At 49.7% G+C, this 22528-nt stretch overlaps 1 protein-coding gene across 5 annotated transcripts in view; it reads right to left on the bottom strand.

Moving 5' to 3' along the window:
• Positions 1-22092, bottom strand: part of ZBTB7C (zinc finger and BTB domain containing 7C) — a 291531-nt gene extending 269439 nt beyond the window's left edge. For 2 of the 5 annotated variants that reach the window (XR_004301595.1, XM_032422600.1), the window contains exon 1: positions 21942-22092. The gene's annotated coding sequence lies outside the window, so the exon portion shown is untranslated. Of the gene's footprint in view, positions 1-17147; positions 17239-17542; positions 17767-17938; positions 17994-21941 lie in introns of those variants that run through there. The other 3 variants (XM_032422603.1, XM_032422601.1, XM_032422602.1) reach the window with 3 other exon arrangements.
• Positions 22093-22528: the final 436 nt, after the last annotated feature.

Raw genomic sequence — 22528 nt, 5'->3', positions numbered from 1 at the left:
TTCTGATGGAGAGGGCTCCTCCATCCCCCCTGTGGACAATCAGTACTGGCGGGCTTGATCAAGCCCTGCCCCCACCACCACCAATAGCAAGAATCTTCTGGGCTGGACATTGAAAGGTAGAAAGAGGAGATGGAGAGAAGAGCAGAGGACAGATGCTGAGATTCCACAGGGGAAGAAGAACATGTGCCAACCCGACATCCAGGTGAACCTGGACCCCAAGCCCATTCCTCCCATCCATTCGACAAGTGTTTACCCCAGCTAGTGCAGTGGAGGCAAACAGAGGAGCACGGATGCCTACCACAGAGGGGAATGCAATCTAAGCTGCAGAGGCTGGGAGTACCCACAGTCCCCATATTTTCCAAACCACAAATCAGAGCTGTTCTGGAAAACCCAGGTCATAGAAGAGCAGGAAACATACAAAAGAACCTTGAATGTAGGATGATGAAATAATGTCTTGGTGTAGATGTGCTGGGATAACACAGACGGTAACCTGAATAAATCCAGGGCCCCACATCACCCAGTCTCGGTGAGGACTCTAGTCAAATATACAGAGTCCAACAACCTACAATAATGGAAAGGAGATTCCAGTCTTGTCTTGCTCTGAATGTCATCAGACACAACGTGATAACCCACAGAAACACCCCTCCACACACACACTCAAGTCTCCCACACCTCTCTGGAGCCTCTCTTTGCCAAACCTTCTAAGCCCCGCCAGATGCCCAGCATGCACCTTCTCCATCCTCTCCCTCCTTTCTCGGCCCACAGGACTGTGGGAGCAAATAGTTCTGTGGGGATGATCCAGGAAGACTTCTTGGAGTGGGAGGCATGTATGGAGAACTTTAAAAGATAAGCTGGGTTTTACTAGAGGAGAAGTTAGTAAAGAAGCTACTGGAGCAGCATTCACATACAGTCTGGGTTGACAGGCTATCATGAAACACCCTGTCATGTTCAGGGATGGCAGAGTAGCTGGGGCCAGGGTATGCAAAGATGCGGAGATGATGAGACTCAAGAGCTTGGTCAAGAGTGAAGTGGGAGGACAGAAATCTGTACTCATTGGAGGTCTTTTGGTAGAAAGGTAAGGTGAGCCAAACAGCATTCCAGGAAGACCCACTGGTTAGGTTAGAGAGGAGGAGACCAGTATGAAATGTATTGCATCAAGCCACCAAGCCTGCCTCCATTTTAATAGATGCTCAGAATGAATGGGCTTTATTCCTAAGAGGCAGTTGTAATGGAGACAGCTGGAAAACTTGGTCATCTGAAATCTACAGCCGGCTCTCAGGTCTCACTGTAGTATCGCTCTCTGCCCAGCTGCCTCCTCCACTGAATCTCTGGCCTGAACCTCGGGAAGCTGCAGAACAATCGGGTCTGACCTTCTTGTCTCTGCCTCTACCTTCCCTTAAGCCAGAGAGACAAGCAGGGAGATGGGCCAGAGAGGGAGAGGCAGCAGGAAAAGACTACGGGCCTGGGCCCCCATGTCCGGGATGCCAGCAAGCAGGGTGACCTGGTCAGAAGTGGAACGCCAGCCAATAGCGTGCTATCATAAACGGCAGCATTTGACAAAGGGAGAAAGGAAGCACGGCTTGCACGCTGTACGCTGGCCTAATTAGCTGTGCGGGCTTGTTGCATAAGACTGTTTGCTCCTGGGCGCCTGGGTGGCTCAGTCGTTGAGCATCTGCCTTTGGCTCAGGTCATGATCCCAGAGTCCTGGGATCGAGTCCCACATCGGGCTCCCTGCTCCGCGGGGAGCCTGCTTCTCCCTCTCCCACTCCCCCTGCTTGTGTTCCTGCTCTCGCTATTCTCTCTCTCTGTCAAATAAATAAATAAAATCTTAAAAAAAAAAAAAAAGACTGTTTGCTCCTTCCAATCAAAATCCCAGCCATGCTTCAAAGCCCACCCCAGCCCCAGAGCTGCCCTCATCATCCCACCCTCATGGCTGTCCCCCTCCTGAACACCGATTTTACCCGTTTGCCACCTGATTTTGATGTTGTCTTGTATTTTTTTCATCTTGTTTCAACGGACATTCACGTCTTCTCCCCAATGAGGGAATATATTTCTTAAGGTCAGGTAGCCTGTCTTGTCCCAGACTTCCCCACAGCACCTAGCAGTACGTTGGGCACATAGAAAGAGCAGAAGAAACCGTTGCTGATTTTTTTAGGTGTTTATAAAATAGAGCAGGGCTTGTATTGCTTTCTTTTCTATACTGGGAAATCCGTGAGAGAAGCTGGCTTTCGCCAACTGATTTGAAAATATCTTACGTAGACTGACAAATACTGATGTCATAGAAGTTGTGGCTGGAGGAAGGACATTTGGGCAACTTACTCCATCTCTCATGGAAGTACTTGGGATGACTGATCTAGAGCACGCAGGGATAAAGGATTGCTTGGAGGTGCAGGTGAGTACTTGAAACTATGTTTTCCTAGAATTCAAGCCCTGCACTCTCTCATCTTGTTTACAAGATGTTTACTCTCTCGTTTGGCCTCCCCCTGCCTCCAGTCTTTATTTGGACCAAGTTGCACTTCAGCCCAACCCTGTCTGAGTCATCACGCTTTCAAAATAATCACCCGGCAGTCTGAACTGATGTGCAGGCTTGAGGCTGGCAGGAGCAGATTAATTCTGCATGCTGCAAAAGCGCACTTTGTCATGTATTCATAAAGTGATGCCCATTCCCTTTAACTATTTCTCTGTGGGCGTGTGCGTGCGTGTGTGTGTGTGTGTGTGTGGTGGGCCTGCCTGAGGACCTTACAAGCACATGAGGGCCCAGACCTCCTCGGTAGATCAAGTCGTAGAAGAGCAAGATGGGACACTGGGACTCAGACAGATGAAAAGATGTAGACTCGACCCCTGATTCTGGGGCTTCCTAGCTGTATGATCCTGAGCAAGGTCCTTTACTCCTGATGCTGGGTTTTCTCACATCTAAAAGATTATTGCAAAGATTAAAAATATGTGTGAGCACTTAGCCTAGTGCCTGTCTTAGGAAAAATCAGTAAACAGTAGTGAGGGTCAAAATGCCTTTGGGTATTCCCCCGAGTGGGCTCACAGCCTCACCTCCTTCCAGGCCACCCTAGGTCCAAACCCTGCTGGAGAGGCCTGCTGGAGTCGCGTTCAAGTACAGTGAGGCTCTCTCCTAATGGGAATCGAAGAGCTGGATCCACACAGAAAAGGAGAGAGCTCAGAAGAAAAGCAAGCAACCACACTCCTTAATGCACTACTGAATCTGCAGAGCCCAGCACGGGACCTGACACACAGAAGGCCCTTGATACAGATTCGTGGATGAATGACGGAATGAGTGAATTATCCATTTATCGGTTTGCAGGTCTCTAGTCTAGAGTCTCTTCTCCATGTGGGGGTATGCCCTATGCTTAATGAGCTGGAGTCAGAAGAATTCCAACAGAAAAACATTTTTAGTGTAAAGATCCCATCACTGATATTACATGAAACTGTGGACTTCCACAGGAAGGAGCAAGGGCCGGACTGGGAGCCCTTATTAAAGAGAGTCCGCTGGGTTGTCCAAAGATACCGGAGCTCTTTTCTGTTCTAATTAAAATCAATAATTATTTTTTCTTTTTTTAAAAAATATTTTATTTATTTATTTGACGGAGAGAGAGAGAGAGAGCACAAGCTGTGGGTGGGGGGGTGGCAGGCAGAGGGAGAAGCAGGCTCCCAGCTGAAGAGGGAGCCCGAAGCAGGGCTGATCCCAGGACCCCGGGATCAGGACCTGAGCAGAAGGCAGACGCTTAACTGACTGAGCCACCCAGGCGCCCCAATAATTTTTTTTTTCTAACTACAAAAGTAATTTATGTTCATACTAGAAAAACTGGAAAACACAGATAGGCTAGAACAAGAAAACTTTAATCTTCGTAGTATTTTAATATTCATTATTCCAGACTTTTCCTACAGGTAGATACATTTCTATCAAAATGGCATCATACCAAAAAACAGTGTCTTCTTTTGTTGAGTGATTTACTTTGATCATTTTTTTCTAAAGTACTACGTACTCTCCACAGAATTTATTTTTCTTTGGTCTAGAAAAGCGCTTCATTTTTTAATTAGTTTTTTTTTTTCCACACACTCGCACACAGAATGAAAGACACGGTCAAAATAAGGCACATAGCAACAAAGAGTAATGAATAAAACGCAAAGTAAAAGCCGCCCCCCGCCACCATCCCAGTCAGGGTCCCAGAGGTAAACCTTAGAAGCCAATATTTTATAACTCTTGGTGGTTGTTTAAAACTTGTAATCAGGGGCGCCTGGGTGACTCAGTCGTTAAGCGTCTGCCTTCGGCTCAGGTCATGATCCCAGGGTCCTGGGATGGAGCCCGGCATCGGGCTCTCTGCTCAGCAGGGAGCCTGCTTCTCCCTCTCCCACTCCCCCTGCTTGTGTTCCCCCTCTCACTGTGTCTCTCTCTGTCAAATAAACACATAAAATCTAAAAAATAAAAATAAAAAAATAAAATAAATAAAACTTGTAATCACAGCCTATCACTCACCTTCTTAAACTCTTCCAACAGCTTCGTATTCAGAATAAATCCCAAGTCCCTCCCCGCGCCCAGGGCCTGCCCTTTTGGACCTTCCACTTTTCCGCTGGTGGAGTAAGACCTATGCTGCACCAGCTCCAAGGTCGGCCGGCCCCGGGCAGGCCGTGGCTATGCCGGGCATACGCCCATCTCCAAAAGGGACAGCCTCTTAACCCCTCTGGAGGCCCGGGAAATCCGAGGCATGTAAGACTGTTAAAAGCTGACCACCCCTCGGGCTCCTCCTCTGTCCAGAGGCCTTTGCGACGAACAAAGGCGCCTTTCTCTGGCTCTCACATTCACCTGCACGTGGTACCGGCTGAAAAGTGTGAGGACAAATGGACAGACGGCGTGAGCAAGAAGGCCACGGAGCTGGGCTCCAGCAGACCTGGGCCCTGGGCCGCTCTGCGAATAACTCACGCTACGGCTCCAAACCTCCGTGTTTCCATTTCTTCGTCTACATAATGAAGTGAGGAGCCTAGCTCCCCAAAATCCCCTCCAACGCTAGTGCTCCATTCCAGACAAGCGAAACCACGGTCCTCTGGGGGAACCTGCCGCGGCATCATGGCCGGTGCCCTCGGAGCTGAGCCAGCCCCCCGGGGAAGGGAAGCTCTCTGTCCGGGCCTGCCAGGCAGAGGCTCTGAGCTGGACTTGGCCTCAGTGGTGCCTCTCCGTCTCATTTATTCGCAAGAACTCCAGAAAGCAGGTAGTTTTCAACCAAAAAAATGAGGGCTCGCAAATCTTAAATAACCTGCTCGAGCAGCTTCCCATTGCTGGCGAGAGGTGGAGTCAGGAGTTAGAGTAAGTCGGTCTGATTCGCAAGACCTGTTAGGCACTGAGTGTAGTTAGTTGGATTTTTACTTTTTGTTTTGTTTTTTGAAGCACCTGGAATAAGACTTTATTAGGAATGCATGGAAAGGGGCGCCTGGGTGGCTCTGTCGGCTAAGCGTCTGCCTTCGGCTCAGGTCATGGTCCCAGGGTCCTGGGATCGAGCCCCACGACAGGCCCCCTGCTCGGCAGGGAGTCTGCTTCTCCCTCTGCCTCTGCCCCTCCTCACTGCTCATTCCTTCTCTCTCTCTCTTTCTCTCTCTCTCAAATAAATAAATAAAATCTTTCATTAAAAAAAGGAATGCATGGAAATATTTTAGGCTTCACGTGTTATAATGCAAAGTACAGTAGACTCTTGAACAATGCAGTAGTTATGGGTGCCAATGCCCCATGCAGTCAAAAACCCACCTGTAAATTTTGATTCTGCAAAAGCTTCACTAATAGTCTACTGTTGACCAGAAGCCTTACCAATAATATAGTTAATAATCACAGATTTTGTATATGTATTACATTCTGTATTTTGTAAAAATAATGATAAAGTCAGCTAGAGAAAAGGAGATGTCATTAAGAAAATCATTTAAAAAATATCTTTACAGTACTGTACTATATTTATCGAAAAAAATCTGGCATATAAGAAGACCTGCAGAGTTCAAACCTGTGCTGTTCAAGGGCCAACTTTATAACATCCAATTCATTGGTGCTTTTTTTTTAATTTTTTATTGTTATGTTAATCACCATACATTACATCATTAGTTTTTGATGTAGTGTCAACTCATTGGGTTTTTGATATGCAATTCAGCCACCTATATATTCTACAGGATACTAAAAATTCTTTTATTAAATTGACCAGACATGAGTTAACGAATTACCATACTCACAAAAACAATAATCAATACTCTGACCCCCATCTGTTATCAATGGATCATAGCCTAACATAACCCCCGTTTAGACCTTGGGAGCTCATCTGAATCTTCAGGAAGGCTCATTACATTACAGCTCGCTGGCCCATCCCCAGAGTTTCTGGTTCAGGGTGGCTCAGTGGGGTAGGGCCTGATAATTTGCATTTCTCCCAAGTTCCCAGGAGATGCTGATGTTGCTGGTCCAAGGATCCCATTTAGAGAACCACTCCTGTCTTCTTGCTCCTCTAGTTCCTACTGGCTCAAGCATTCAGTTGTCCCAGCTATAACTGCCACTGCTTTACTGTCACGACTTGGCTCCTGTGTTCAGGGTAGGCCATCTACCTACTTCTACCCCTCTGGCTCTCAGCACAAGGAAGAGCTTGGCTTTCTGCCCCATTAGTTGGCTTTCTGCTCCACACCAGCTGGCAAAGGCTGAAAGAAAAGGCCTTCTAAGTAAGCATCCCAGCAGGGAGAATTCCTTATGATGAGCCTTTGGATCAGAGGGAAGGCTGTTCCCCTTTCAGAGCATAAGATCTTCCCTTCCCACCGTACATTGGGTGTCTAATAAGTACTTACATCTACATACAGTTGGTTTCTTCGCTAACCTTTTTTTTTTCAAAGCTTTGAATTCTTCAAGATGAAATGCTCCTTTTTTTATCCCAAAATACAGCTTTTTCCGAACTTTTCACATACACGCGCACACACCCCAACAGAATGCAACCAGGATTTTAAATAGTGGTTTCTGCACAGAAGTCCGAGTGTGAACTATGGTGGTGTTTCTCTGTTTGGCCTAATTTCCTGCTTGGAGTTGTCAGGTATAATCAAAGGATTGCTGCTTTTAGAATGAAGGTCTAAGTTAGGGGGTTCTTCACTTGATCTCCACTCCTCTCAGGGCTGCTAGTTGATGAGAACTGCTTGAAAATCAGACTGGGAGAGTGCAGTGTCCTTACTGAGAATGCCTTAGAAAGGAGCAAAAGGCAGCTCCGGGGCTGGGCTCTGGAGCTGCTCCACCAGACCCCTGTAAGGAGATGCATGGGCCTTTGGGGATCTCCATGCTGCCTTTCTGCCCACTTCTGTGCCCACATCAGGCCATCCGGGCAGGGCAGCAATGAGAGGGCCCTGCCACTGGCCTACATGGGCAGGCAGCCAGGATCTAGTCCCGGTCCTCAGCCCCACCACTGAACAATGTGTGTCCTGGGCCACTTCCTTGAGCTCTAGGGGCCATATTCGGTTGTGTGTATATAGGGCAATGGGCCTGGATGACCTCAGAAATCCACTCCAGCACAGTCTATTAGCGAGAACAAGAAATGGTTCTGGCCAAATGTGCTAATGAATATGCCTTTGATGTGACAATACCTTGGCCTTTGTGAATTGTGCATGACCAGGGAGGAACTGTTGTTGTCCGAGAGCTGAAGAGCCCCACCTGCCGGGGCAGGATCCTGTGCAGTCAGGGGGTGCCTCCCTAGAGTCTGTCCCCCACCGGCCCAGGGGCCTGCTCTGACCACCCCACCTCCTGCTCACAGGGCTCCCTTCTGCATGGAAGGTGAACTGAGAGAACACACCTGGGTGGGCTGCATAGGACATAAAGAACCCTTTCCCATTTTTTCTCCCTCTCAAGTCTCTGCCTCACTGACACCCCCCTTTCCTGACATATGCATATTAATTTAATATATATGTTGTTAAAAATTAACCACAGAGTTGTAAACCTAAAACAAACCGAATTCTATGGCATATAAATTATACCTCGATAAAGCAGTTAAAAATGTTCTTTAAAAATAATCTTTAGGGGCGCCGGGGTGGCTCAGTCGGTTAAGTGTCCGACTCTTGATTTTAACTCAGATCTCAATCTCAGGGTCATGAGTTCAGGCCCTGCAGTGGGCTCCACGCTGGGTGGAGTAATTTTTAATGTAAAGATTTTTTTTGATTCTTCTGCAATTAAACTCTGAATCAAAACTAAAGAACTTTGGTCAGGACATCTTCAAGATGATCACATATATACACACACATATACACACAGGACTAAAGCAAATGCTCCTAAGTAAAAATAAGCACAAAGGGCAGAAGCAGAGAGGCAGCAAAATGATCATAAGCATCCCGAGGTCAGCCACTAGGGACATCCAAGTCAACAGATGGCTACCACTTGGGCAGCCGGAAAATGCTATTCCTTTGCCTCAGGAAGTGGGGACCCTCCCAGATACCCAGAAGGGCATACGGTTCCCAATCTTCAGAGCACTCTTTGCAGCATTTACTTTCTGATGGAACATCAAATGAACAAAACAGACCACACAATGAAGAAGCCACTGGAACCCCTTCCCAGCCCTGGCCGGGTCCGGGGGCTGGCGATCCCAAGGTTCACCATGCACCCGTGGATTCGGACAGCATTTCCCCTGCACCCACCACATTTGAAGACTTTTGTGGTTCTGCTATTTAATACTCCCTACAATTAAATGGGGTAGAACAGACTTCAAGTTGGCATCCTTTTTTTCTGAACTTCAAAAAGAAAATCTCCCATTGGACCATTTTTAAAATTCAGGAGACTTATACCTGGAAGACCTTGAAAAGGTCTAAGTTTCTTTTCTTCCTGCTGCTCTATTTTGTTTGGTCAAATCAAGCGCTGCCAATGGCAAGTTCCCTAATGATTGATTAGAGGGCGGGGTGTGGGTGGCTGGATTTTCTGGTAATGTTAGCTTGAAAGAGCAATTTGTGATGAGCTCTCCGCTTATCAGAGAGCTCAGCTCCACCAGAGGCATGGCAGATGACTAAAGCCACGGGGGGTGGGGGAGGGTGAGGATGGGAAGCAAGGGACCCAAACCAGGAAAGGATCAGATGCAGCAGGTTCATTTATTTTGACAAATCTTTCTTTGTAATCATCTGTAATAAGACCACAGTACACTGTGCCGTGTGTATGATATATTTTGGGAAGGTAATGAAGTCCGGAGGATAGGCAGCATAACTCAGTTCCCAGCCAGTTAATCTTTGCTTAGAAGTAGGGTAAAGTCAGAGGTCGGTAGGTGTGTAGGGGTGTGTGTGTGTGTGTGTGTGTGTGTGTGTGCGCACGCACGCGTGCACACTTGTGTATAAAAATTATAGGGTTGGTACATTAGCAAGGGCAAACATTAGCCAAGTTCTACTACTACATTGAGATTTAGAACATCAGAGTACAGTGACTACATTTTTCTGTAGAGATCTTTACAGCTATTTGAAATTATGAACCCATAATATGCAAATGCACAGGGCTAAGAAATACACATTCTTGGCAGAGACTGAAGATGTTATAATGTGTGCTGTAAACGGCGATGTGTATGTGTATAAAATCCGTGCGCACATACTAACTGGTCGATTATCCCCTCTAAAACCACACATAAATTCTCCTGACAGGAATTGGAATTTCACACACATCCCAAGAATGAACAGACTCTTAATGTGCTGTGTGTGTATGGATGGAGTATAAAAAAACAATAGAATGGGTCACTAGGCTAAGAGAGCTTTCTGATTCTCAAGCGTGACCGCAAAGGAACTTGGGGCTACACTTTCCTTTTGAACATGATATTATATTATTCGTAGTAGTTGGTAATATTTATTAAGTTCTGGGCTCTGTGACAGCCACTAGCCATAGGTGTTTACCACCTATGATCCTGTTCAAGGAGGGAAGGAGAGAGAGAGGGAAGGGGAGAAGAGGTGTGTGTGTGTGTCTGTCTGTCTGTCTGTCCTATTCAAAGGCTTTACCACTCTGTCAAATGGCTACTTTCCCAGGGAAAGTAACAATATACAATGGTGAAAATGTTAGTTTGTGCGTGAGGCGGGCAAGAAGGGGAACTAGGTTACCCAGGTACCCCAGTTGCTGGGGCAGAATCGGAGGACAAAGATGTGTCCTTTTGTGATGAGACAGACTCCTTCAGACCCAGAGCCAAAATCTAGGCAATAGCCATTCCTGAGCAAAGAGCAGAAAACTCAGGAACCGCAGGCCAGAATCTGAGAAGAGGTAACAAATTCCCAAAATAGAATGTTGCTGAGTCAGGTCTGTGCAAATGCAGGGTCTTGAAAATTGTAAGGAAGAAAAGGAAAAGCCTTTAGTTAAACAATGGCTTTTAATGACTTCTGCAAATAGGTGCCACTCAGCGAGGTGGCTCAGTCTGGTGCATCAGAATCTGTCATGAGAAATTTCTGGCAAAGCCACGAAGACAGAACATAGTGTGATTTAGTTTTCTATAATGTAAGCAGAAATATTTTATCAAATAATTCACTTTTACCACCTTTATCTCCACCTCCACCCCCCTCAAAAGCAGTTTAGGAAAATATCCAGGGCTCCAGGTAGACAAAGGCAAGCACGCACTTAGCGATTTTCCAGAGGCTGGCAGGACAGTGACTGGGATTTGGCACCCCCACCCCCACCCCGGGCTTTGTCATCTGTGCCACCCAGCTTGTGCACACAATTTCTGAGTTTTCGGAAGCCCGCTGCAATCTGAGTTAGGAGATGATTTGCAAAATGGACACAGGCACATCTAACATCAGAAGTTAGCCAGAAAAGCATTTCCTTCCCTTGGGGAGCTTTCTATATTTTGCAAAGTTGAAGCAAGGAGCCTGAAATGGACATCAGCTCATCCGGTGAGCTTTTAATCTACTAATACTTCATTAAGGCACAGATTCCTAACTGTCAGAAAAATAACAGGCAGGCTTTTTTTGTTGCTGTTCAAGTGGTTTGTATTTATGTGTAAATTAGTACTAGGACAGAGAAACCTTGAGATTACAAAGATGGATATAAATCCACTGGGGGAAGCTTATGCAAACTTGGGCCTTGGAATGGGGTCCTTGAATCTTTCCAGCACATCTTAAAACCTAACCATGACACAGGATTCACCAGCCCCCAAACCCTTTCTTCCGTTCCTGTCCATGCCTCACCCCAACAACACATATTGTTTGGCCCACATCACACAGAGAAATGAGTATAACAAAAGAGGAATTCTCATCCTTGACCATGAACCACAAGGTTGTGAGCAAGTTGGTTCTTGTAGTAGTTGAAATACGGAATCATCCATCTATGGAATTCTAAAACACGGATAAAGGCACACATCTGGGATTTTAGTGACCTGGTATTCGTATGTGCTGGTAGTTGCATTTTTACAACAGTGATTTAAGTAGCTCCAAACGCAGTTTCCTAAAATGCCATAGGAAAGAGACATTGGTCAATGAATAAAAATCATCCCAGGTGGTTCCAGACTGAAATACATGTTTTTAATAGTTGGTATGATGTAGATTATTTCTTCCTAAATTCTTATCATTTAATGCAAAAACCAACAGTATGACATCCCCAGAAACATACCAGAATTGAGGGGAAGAAAAAAAAACCATGAAGTAAACTGAACAGAGGGGATAAACAGCTTGGCACTTAAGATTTGCTGCACTCAATTCTCCAAGTCTGACCCCCTTAACCAAATGTATTTCCTCCTGCTTCCTACATGGGCCTCCCTGCTGAGGAGCTACTTCTTCAATGAGCATGACACAGGTCATGTTGGTACTACCACCATTCCTTTGCACAGGCTGCTCCTCTCTCCCTGAATAATCTCCAGGAAACTCAGTGTCCATTTAAGTGCAGTGGAAAGAATATGGGCTCTGGAATCTGAACAGATGGGCAGTGACTGAGAGAGGCAGCTGAGAGAAAGCAAGAACACGGTGCCACAAGCTCGCTGCTCACACACAGCCAGGCAGCCCAGAGCCCCCTCCCTGGCACTCTGTACCCCCACCCCCAAGTCAAAGAGCCCAACACTCCCTCTGTGACTTCTTTGTTCCTTCATCAAGGCTGCCCCCAATGCTGCATTAACTGTCCTCTTCTCCTATCAAAGTCACCCCCAAATGTACCCCTCCCCACTCCCTGCCCAAATGCGAGGGCCATCCTGCATGCCCTTTCCTCTTTGCTCCCCCCACCCCACCAATGGCCTGGCCCAGAGCCCAGTGCCCAGCACATAGTGGGAACTCAAGAAATACTGGTTTAATTAATGAATGTTGACCTTATGATTCATTTTCCAGAAAGTTCAGTGCAAAAATTATTTATTCTACTCTTAACCCTAAACAAATAAGCAATTTTACTCTTTCAAGCATCTTGCAAACGATAAATCAGCAAACTTAGAATGCTATCAGTTTGTCTAAAGTCAGAAAACTCAAGGATTGCTTTCATAAAAAAAAAAAAATCATCGGGTAAAAACCAAGAGTATTAGATTAGCAACAGACTGGAAACAACCAAAATATCTACGGATAAGGGGCTGGTTAACTAAGTCAAGGAATACCCATACAATGGAATCTACATAGTTGAAACAAACAAGCAAAAAAGAATAAAGAAGTTCTTTATAGTCAGATAGTCAGATGTCCCCGAGATTTAGTGTTATGTGGAAAATGTAAAGTGAAATGTAGTGTGTATAGTATGCTTCCATTTGGGTAAAAAATTTCAAAACTACAGACACACGTGTATATATACATATACATGCGTATACATATTTTCCTGTATATTCATAACATATCTTTACACTGAAGAAACCGGTGACAGTGGTTGACTCAAACTAAGGGAACCAAGAGATGAGGAGAGAGAAAGATGTTTCATTTTGAATACCCTTTTGTACCTTTTGAATGTTAAACCATGTAAGTATTGACCTATTCGAAAAAATTAAATTAAAAATTCAAAGCAAACAATGTGTGGAAAAGTAATAAAAAATCTAGTTTAGGAAAACATAAAAGAGAAATCCTCATTTTAAAAAAATGGTTCGAGGCAGCCCGTTGAGTCATCTGTAAACCGTGTAGGAGGCGAAATCTGGGGAGGCACCCTTGCGTGGCAGAAAAGAGGCCATGGCTGCTGCGGCCTGAGACTTCTGGGGCCTCTCTGACCCTCAGTCTCCTCCTCTGTGAATTCAAGTGTTTGGACCAGCTCTTAGAGCGGGCAGGCCCTTTCCCCCTGGGGGAGTAGGAGGTCCTCAGGCAGATACACCTAGTCACTTGGTGACAATCTAATTTAAAAAAGAAGAGACGGTCCTTTAAAAGGAGAGAGAGAGTGCCCCACCCACTGCATCGGAGTCTGTGGCAGGGAGATAAAAACCTCAAATCCCTCCTCAGCAGAGAGCAATAAAACCAATGCGTCTCACTTCAGGAGCTTAAAATACATTTGCAGACACACCCTTCCCTCCAAACACACCTGCTGCCTTTTTCCTCCCTCTTCCCACATCCTCTCAGGACAGGCCGAGTGCCCATTTATGACAGAGCTGAAATATTTCCTTTTTTGTTCTAATATTTTCTGCAGGCCCCTCCCCTCTTTTATGGCTGCCATTCACTGCTATCTGGGATGACCCAGGAATAAGAAGATGCTTCAGAACTTAAAGACAATGAAAACATGTCGCTTTTTAAAAATAATAGTTCACACCCAGCCACCTCTATCCCCAAAACATACTTTTAGATAAAGGCAACTTAATGGTGGTGACTGGATATTGGCATTGCTAGAGAGGCTTACATGTCTCTCTAAATTGTCCAAATAGAACTTTCTATGAGATACTTGGAAACATGGGGCCTGGGCATCCTCTCTGTTGCCCTCACTTTCTCTCCAAGCCCCATCTCCACCCTCTTCCAACTTAGGAAGTGGCTAAATTTGTTCTCCTTGCCTTTCTCTTAGGAATTAGAACACAAGAGCCCGAATGGGTCTTAGAGGTAATGCAAACTCATTTTGCAGATGGGGAAACCAAGGCCCATGAAGGTGGGAGGGCTCCCTCAGGAATACACAACACACCCACCACTGGGCCAGGACAAAAGCCAGGACTCATAAGCCTTTGCTTCCTCCCTAATGTACTTGCTTTCATGTGTTCCTGCCCAGAGGCCCGGCTGCCTTCCCTGCAGGGTGGACCACCCCCCTCCAGCAGGTAACACCAGCCTCCCCGGGCTGGCCCTCCCGGCACAGGCCAAGGGCTGACTGGGCTGACCCAGGGGACAGCCAAGCACCTGAAATGTGGCACCTGTAGAAATGGTAAGAGTTTGGATATATTGGATTAAATTAAAGGCACTTCCTTTTTCCTTTTAACTTCTGTTTCCTTTTACTTTTTTTAAATGTGGCTACTGGGAAACTTAAAATTACATAGATGACTCGCACTATATTTTTACCAGGATGCGCTGCCCCAGGTCAGATGGTCTTACCCATTTAGCTCCCAATCAGCAAAACTGACCTACCCCATGTGCCATTCTCTGTGCGGCCAGACAGTCTCTATTCTAAAGACCCACCCATGCCTAGGAGTTAAGGGGTAACGTGCTCCCCCCCTCCGGTGATGTCTAGAACAAGCCTCTAAAGCCTCAGGGTGATTTCTGCAGGTGTTTCTCCCCTTCCCTAGAGGGGATGGAGGGAGGGTTTCTGGCACCCCTCAGGTGACATTGATTCTACCTACATGAGTGGTGGCTTCCCCACAGCTATCTTTCCTGTAGACTGGATTTTTATCCCCTGAAGTATGGTGGTAGCTTGGGGAGGAGGAGGAGGAGGAGGAAGAAGGCAGTCTTGGATGTTTGGGGGCCCCACTCCTCATTCTTCCCTCCTCCCTTCCGGGTAGGAGTAGAATTCACAGCACATGGAAACAGTGCTTTTCATGGATGCATGCCTGTCTTTGTTGGGAGTCGTGCTGAGGGCTTTGGGTGTATCACGTCCTTTCATTTTCCCACCCACCTCAAGAAGTTGGTGGTCACAGTTTTCTAGATGAGGAAACTCAAGCTTTGAGAGGTTCAGCAACATGCCCAAGGGGACCACAGGAAAGTGGCCAAGCCAGAGGGTTCAGATCTCAACAGTTCCAAAACCCATGCTCCTCACCATCGCTTAACTTCTTGAGGCCTCAGTTTCTTCATCTGCAGCATGGCAATGATAGTAGCCTGGAGACAGGGTGGAGCCCTGTGACCCACAGACCCATCCTCCCCTGGAACTGGGTTCTGGGCTCATGAGGAGCCGCCATCTTGAAGGCCCTCCAGCTCTCGCCATTCCCTGGCAGAGCTACCCCGTCATCCTGGGCTGACAAACCCACCCTTGTTCTCTCAACTCTGAGGCTCCATATAGCTCACTCTCCTGCCTGGGTGCCCTCTACTTCTTGTCTCCAGGGAATTAAACACCTCCAGCCCCTTATATCAAGACTCCATCTAAACATCACTTCCTCCAAAAACCCACCAAAACTAGTAAGTCAGAGAACTGCTTCTCATGTTGCCCTTTCCTGCTTCCCAGGATGTGATGATCTTCCTCACCCCTTCACCCCCAGGCCTTGAGCTCCCTCCCCAGCCAAACTCACTCCCAAAAGAAGCCTTGACATGGACAGGCCTAAGTCTCTCCTCCCACAGGAAGGATTCTGCCTTCCCTTCATTCAGCAAAATAGTTCCTGAGCACCCACTGTGCAGCGGCCATGCTCGTAGGCCCTGGGAACATGGCAGTAATGGCAACAGGGCCCCTGGGCTCCTGAAGGGGCAAAGGTTGCCTCCAAACATCCATGCTCTAAACACACTAAACCAATGATCTGGGTTCATAGTTCTCAAGATTCTCCTGCTGTTCTTATTTTTAGCTCAAGGAATGATCAGTTAATGGGCTCTGGGTTTGGTTTTTTGCAGGCGTGTAATGGTTAAAGTATGAAACATGACCTGAAGGAAGGCTTCCCATCTATTAAAATACATTTCTAGAGGCCATGATGGCCTTGGGAAATGTGACAGAATGCTCCGTAAGGAGACCGCCTGCAACACCGTAAGCCGGCAGCTCTTCACACGGTGACGGAGTGAGGCCAGGAGGGAGCGGCCCCTTCCTAAGCACACCCACCACGTGCTGGAGCAGGGGACTGCTCTCCTAATTTAAACTGCATTCGGCAAAGCTCGCTGAAATCTTCCCAGCCGGTGGGGAGATGTGGAAAGTACATTTTCTTCTAAGTATCAGTGATTCACAGTGGGAATGGCTCAGACTCCCATGAGAAGAAGCTCTTCTGTTTATTAAGAGATGGCACGGGCTTACAAAATTTCAGAAAACGATGTGCAGGGGTATGTGAGTGCCACCACTCATGTAGGTAGAACCAATGTCACCTAAGGGGTGCCGGAAACCCTCCCTCCATCCCCCCTAGGGAAGCTGTGTGTGTGTGTGTGTGTGTGTGTGTCTGTGTGTGTTGGTGGGAGCAGAAAAAAGACTGGAAGGAAACGCACCAAAATTAGGGTGTCGTCACAGCTTGGGGGTTTAATTTTACACATATCTCTATTTTCCAAATTTTCTATCATGACTCTCATGGCTTTTATAATCAGAAAAGCAGTAAACTGAAGGCTAATGGTTTTTTAATTTCCTCAAGAATCTGTTTTTACAGGCACCATTTCAGTGGGGTTTGGAAAGCAGCAGGGTGTGAAACACAAATGAAGTCCCCCATTCCTGCCGGGCTGAGCGTACCCCTTGGCCCTGAAGAGAAACCGTCCCAGCACCCACGCGGGCAACCAGCTGTCCACAGCTGTTCCGAGGAGGCAGCGAATGAATGGAACTGCTGGAAAAACACAACGTTCCTGACTCTCCAAGGGTGGCATTATGCTTGGAGCGCTCGCTCACCAAAGAAGTAAATAAACAGAGAGAGAGGTGGCAGCCAAGCCAGCTAGAGGAACTTCAGTCCTGGAGGTGGGTCAGCTGCCAGGGCTCCTGACTCTTAACATAGCATCAGGGGAAAAAAAGACCCCTCTGCCCAAGCCAACCAGCGCTGTGGAGTCAGGGCTAGCCCCGGCTGACCACGGCCCTCCCGGGCTGTGCCTCGTGAAAGCCATCCGCGCTTCCCGCCACCGGCAGGGCACACAGGGGCACGTTTTCTTTCTGCCTCCAGGCCAAAGAGATCCCCGAGGGCAGGGCCCCTGGCGGGTTCATCTCAGCAGACCACTGGCACTCACGGGCACACCCCACTCACCGTCGGGTTCCTCGGGCACTGCTCCATGCCAGGCACCGTTCTGGGGCTGAGGATACGACGGGGAACGAAACAGACAAGGTCCCTGCCCTCCTGGAGCTTACATTCTAGTGGGAGAGACAAGTGACAAACAAGAGGAGAATCAGGATTATGTCCCAGACAGAGGTGGGTGCTATGAAGAATAGAACACAGGGTGCTGTCTCCACTGGGACCTGAATGACAAGGGGTGGGGGTCAGCTGGGGGTAGATCGGACGGAAGGGCACGCTAGATGAAAAGAACAACTGAGGTGAGCGTGGGAGGGGAGGGAGTCTGAGAGGCAGGCAGGGGCCAGACCCCAGAGGGCCCACAGGAGGGTACGCAAAGGAGTGGCCTATCTGCCTCATGAAAGGAGACTCACTCTGCATGCTCCAAGAAGGACTCCATGGCTGTCCCTGGCTTCCAGCATCTCTGGCAGGGTGGAGCGGCCAATCAGTTTGGCTCGGGGCTTCTCAAAATGCCTGGTGAACGCTCTCTTTTCTCATGTACCCTCTGATTCTGCCTCCTCGCCCTCGCGACACCAAGAAACACTGCCCATGGCAAGGAAGAAGCAAACCCGACCGCTGTCCACCCACCCACCAGTGCCCCCCAGCGCTTGCTCAGCCAACACCTGCCATGCCCAGGGCTCACGCGGCGTGCTAAGAGGGTGCCGATGAGCAACACACAAGCCCCGCCCTCAGGAGCCCCCCCGCATGCAATGCCCACGCCAGGCTCACCAGGCACCACCACCCTCAGCCGGGAGCTGCCCAGCACCCACCTCTCCACCTAGGACCTCCTGCTTGTCTTCTCTCCCTGGCAAAACCTGCCTCAAGCCCCTGAAATGGTTCTGATGGGAGGATTAATTCACTGCAAGGGGCTAAACAGAGAGACAAGCTCAGTGCCTTTGCCGGCTTCTTCCACCGCCCACCCTCATTCTTCCATCCACCAACCCAGGGAGAAAATATGCCTAGCTGCAGGGTTGAGGTTGTAACCAGTGGAATGGCAGATACTATTTATCTGCAGACCAAAGAGGACTGAGGTGTTGGTCGAAGAGTGCAAAGGCGAGGGGGACCATGGGGGACTGGTCCAGAGTAGGGGTGGGCAAGGGGGGTAAGAGCTTTGTGTGCATGTCTCACACCTCCCCAGCCCGCACCACACAGAAACGCCATGGCTTATAATCAGAGGAAAGCACATCTGATAGGTCGCTTTCAGAATCTCTTCTTGCGTAAAAATCACTGTTACCACTACTCAAAACAGCCAAGTACCCCCACTTTTGCAGATTCTTAAGTTCTGCTCTGTAAGATTTCTAGGGTGTGCCTCATTTTGTGCAAATGGAGGGCCTCGCCTGAGAAAAAGTGCACACACAGGCTCCAGGAAATCCTTCTATCTTAAAACTCCCAGAGCTGCCGAAGTTCCAAGAAGATCTGCAGGACCCCTCCACACGGGTCAGGGTTCACACCAATACCCACCATGCAGTTGGGTGGTGGTTTTATTCCAGTGGGGCATGGCCATCCTGGGGAGAAGTCACCACCGAGGATGGTTCCAGACCCTTGAGTCTCTTCTTCCCAGGAGGGGAGGAGGGGTTATAAATAGCCTGGACTCCTTCAGACCGACACAGGCGCAGATCCCACACCCCCGTCCCAGCCTCAGCCAGCTGGTCCCTCCTCCCCCAAGTTCCCACAGCCTGCTATAAGAGGGAGGAAACTGCTCACCCACTGTGGGGGTGGGGAACAAAGTCCTTCAGGCCCCCATCAGAGAGAGTGGCCTCCCACGAATTATAACTGTAACCCCACCACACCTCTGCACCCTTCTGTAATGGCAGTGCTGGAGAGGGGCCAGGGGCAATATGATTAGGGGACCTCTTACCCCTGCCCCTGGGTCACCCCCAGAAACCCTGAGCTGAATGCCCAGAATATGTTAAGGCACTGAATGAAGCATAGGAATAACCCTCTCTCTTCTCTCTGCCTCAGCTTCCCCATCTGTAAGATGGACAAAGAGCTGAACTCCCTACCACGTGGGGATGGCCATGACATTAGCATGCAATGAAAGTGAAAAGGCGTTGTCAGAAGGTAACCCTGGACCATCATGATGATGTCAGATCTTGCATTCTTCTACAAGAGCCCCCAGCACAGCTGTGGAGACACCGATTCTTATCTGTTCATGAGAGGAGAAGAATTCTACTTGGTGGCATTGAGTTAGCCTTGAATTCTTGATACTGCATGCCCTTGAAAGCAATAAAACTTACAAAATATTCTCTCCTACGAGTCATTTCTGACTAATACAGATCGAATACGCCACACCCAGACCTATTTCGATGGAATACGGTTCTGCTGGACTGTCCATGACAGTATATACTGAAGGATGAGCATTGCCCTAGAATATTTTGGGGGTTTTTTGGGGGGGAGCTCTCAACAATCATTCTGTTTACCATTCAAACCCTTCCCATCCATACCCACTGGTAAGAAACAAGTGGCTAAAATCTAAGTGGCCAACTCCCAGTTCTTTTTAATTAAGACACTTTGTTTGCTCAATAAAATACAGCATAAAAAACATTTACTGAAAACCCACTCATTGATGTCTAATAGCGTGTCAAATACTCATAACAACATTTATTCCAACATCCCCAGATAATTGCTCATCTTTCTCATTTGGTATCCACAACAGCACAACATTCATGTCCAAGTGTAATTGATCCAGAATTGGGCTCCCTTTCAAAAATATCTGTAAAACCTAATTACCAGGAAAACAGAGTTCTGGCATCCTACGGAAAGAGGGTGCTTCACAATGAGACAAGCTGCAAACTCATCTTGGCCAATCAAGCTGCATTATGTTACAAAAGGAGTTTGAGGAATTTGAGGTGAGGAGGGAGCAGGAAAAGTTGGAATAGCGTCAGAATGGAATCTTCAGTGATAGTCCTTTTTTTTTTTTTTTTTTTTTTTTAAGCCAAGGGCAGAGAACAGGAGATATACCACATTAGCTGGCAAGCATGGCCATAGAAAGTACCAGATAATGAGCCCCTGATGGGCTTGGGGTGTGAGGTGGCATTTCTGATCTCAGGCCCTCCGAGGCCTTGCTGAGGGAACTCTCTCCACCCTGGTCTGGGAGGCTGATGTCATTTCTCATCTCCCGGGGTTTCTAACCACTGTGGCAGGTCACTTTCCCTTGGGCCTGAGTCTGCTCATCTGTAAAATGAGTGTTCCTCATATCTCTAGGACATCTTTCTGCTCCAAAATCCTGTGCCCTTTTTTTTTTTAAAGCAAAGGGCACGGTTTCTGCTCAGGTGCTCGGTGGGGTTGGGGGAGAAGCGAGTGGGTGCAGGAGCAGTGGGGAATGAAGGACTCAGTGTTTCCAACCAACTCTCTCGCAGTTCTATGCACACTTGCACCAGCTGGGTATCAGATCAGACCCACTCCGGGGATAAAGATTCCTTTTAGCCCAGGACGGACCTACCGGGGTGGTTCTAACCTCGCTGCCCTGGATTCGACAACAGGCCAATGAGGAACCGGGCCAAACCACTGGACTTCTTGGAGCGTCTCTCCCAGAGCTCTCCCAGAGCTCTCCCAGAGCTGACTACACCACAGCATATTTTCCTTTTCGGAGGGGTGTTCCCTTCCCACCTTCATCTTCTTTCTGCCCCAGAGACCCCAGAAATTCCAGCTCTAGCCTTGCGAAAGATCCGGTGAAGCTCCCAGGGCAGGGAGCACCCACGGCCGTCTCCTGGCTCCCCTCGTCCCTGGACCCTCCTAGCCTAGATTTGGGTACCAGCCTCCACAGCTGGTTTCAGAGGAAACGAGAGTTGTTGCCGCTCTGCTTTTCTGTGGCTCCTCCTAGCTCTCCTCCTAATGAAATCAGACAAGCAGCCCGAATAACAAAGCAGCACAGCGGCCAGAGACAATTCGATTTTCAAAGGAGCAAGAGATGCGCACGCCCGGAGCGAAGACGCGCGCGGTTCCTAGGAAGAGACCCTGCGCTGCCCCGTGTGGGCGACAGGTATCGGGCTGGCCTCAGCTTAACTTTCCCGAGGCACGGAGGAAACGTGTGCGTGAGCCCATTTCCCGCAGCTTCCCAAAGGACGGCCGCGTGAGTCTGAAGGTCCCGCAAGGGCGCCACCTCGGGCAGGGACCGCCACGAAGCCCGTGAGCCGCGTCGCGAGATGCGGGATCCCAGACTTTCCAGCCCCCTTTCTAATCTTCAAGATAAGACAGTGTGAGGTGCGGGTGCCAAAGTCTCGGGAAACCGTCCCTCACCAAACTGTTCCCGCGCCTTCCCGGCAGAAGTGCGGTAAAACTTTTGGCAGAAACCACCTGTGGCTGCCGACAGGCCCGCCCTGTCCGGGCCCCGAGGCGCCGCCGAGCCCGGGGCCGCACGCGCCCGCAGAAGTTCCCCTCCAGCCCCGCGCGCCACTTCGCTCCGGGCCGCGGTGCCAGCCAGGAGGCGCGGCGCCCGCTCGCTGGCTCGCTCTCCGCTGGCTCTCCCCTCCTCCCTCCCTCCTCCTCCCGCCTCCTCCCGTTGCATGGCTGCCGCACGGAGCCCCTGAATAGCCACCGCAGCCCCCCGCCTCCTGCCCGCCGCGCTGGGGGCGCCCCTGCCCCCGCCGGCGCCCCGGGGCGCGCGGACCGCCGGCCTCCTAGCAACAGCCCCGAGACAGCTTTCCGGCGTCGGCGATGCGGAGCCACCCTCCCGGAGCCCCGCGACCCCCTGACCCGCCTCGGCAGCGGAGGTGCGGGGGAGACCGTGACCCTCGCAGCCGGTGCCCGAGCCCGGCGCGCGAAGCCACTCACCTCTGCGCGCCGCCAGCCCCGCGCGTCTCCCGCACTTGGCGCCGGTCCGCGGTCCTCGCGTCCTCCTCCGCCGCCGCCGCGGTCCGTCGGTGCCTGTGCGCCCGAGCAGCGCGGGCCGCGCGCTGTCAGAGTCTCGTGGCGGGGCTGCGCCGGCGGGTGTGGAGCCGAGCGGCGGCGGCGGGCGCGCGGGCAGCTCCTCCCTCCCCGCGCCGCGCCTCCGCCCTCCTCGCGCCCCGCCTCCCGCGCCGCGGCTGTCAGCCCCGCGCCCCGCGCCCGGCGCCCGCGCGGCCAGCGCCACCCGCTCGGGGGGCGCACGGGGTTAAAGGGCCCGGATGTCTACGGTCGCCTCTCCGCGCGCCCGCCCCCTCCTCGGCGCCCCCTCCCCGCCTGCCACAGTTGCACTTGCTGCGCCCCGACCTCCTCCCCGGCTCCGCGGAATTTCTATTTTGACAGTAACTGTGGCGGTGGGCGGCGCGGCGGGGGGCGCCCAGGACCCGCGGAGGCGTCGGGCGGCTGGCAGGACCCGGCGCGGGGGCGGAGTGGGGGGCCGGGCAGAGCCACCATCCGCTCGGGGCTTTTTTCTTTCT

Source organism: Phoca vitulina, unplaced genomic scaffold, assembly GCF_004348235.1.
Source record: "Phoca vitulina isolate PV1807 unplaced genomic scaffold, GSC_HSeal_1.0 scaffold27, whole genome shotgun sequence".
NCBI classification, from domain to species: Eukaryota; Metazoa; Chordata; class Mammalia; order Carnivora; family Phocidae; genus Phoca; species Phoca vitulina.
Note: the sequence above shows the minus strand (reverse complement) of the source record. Positions and strands in the feature narration are given on the sequence as shown.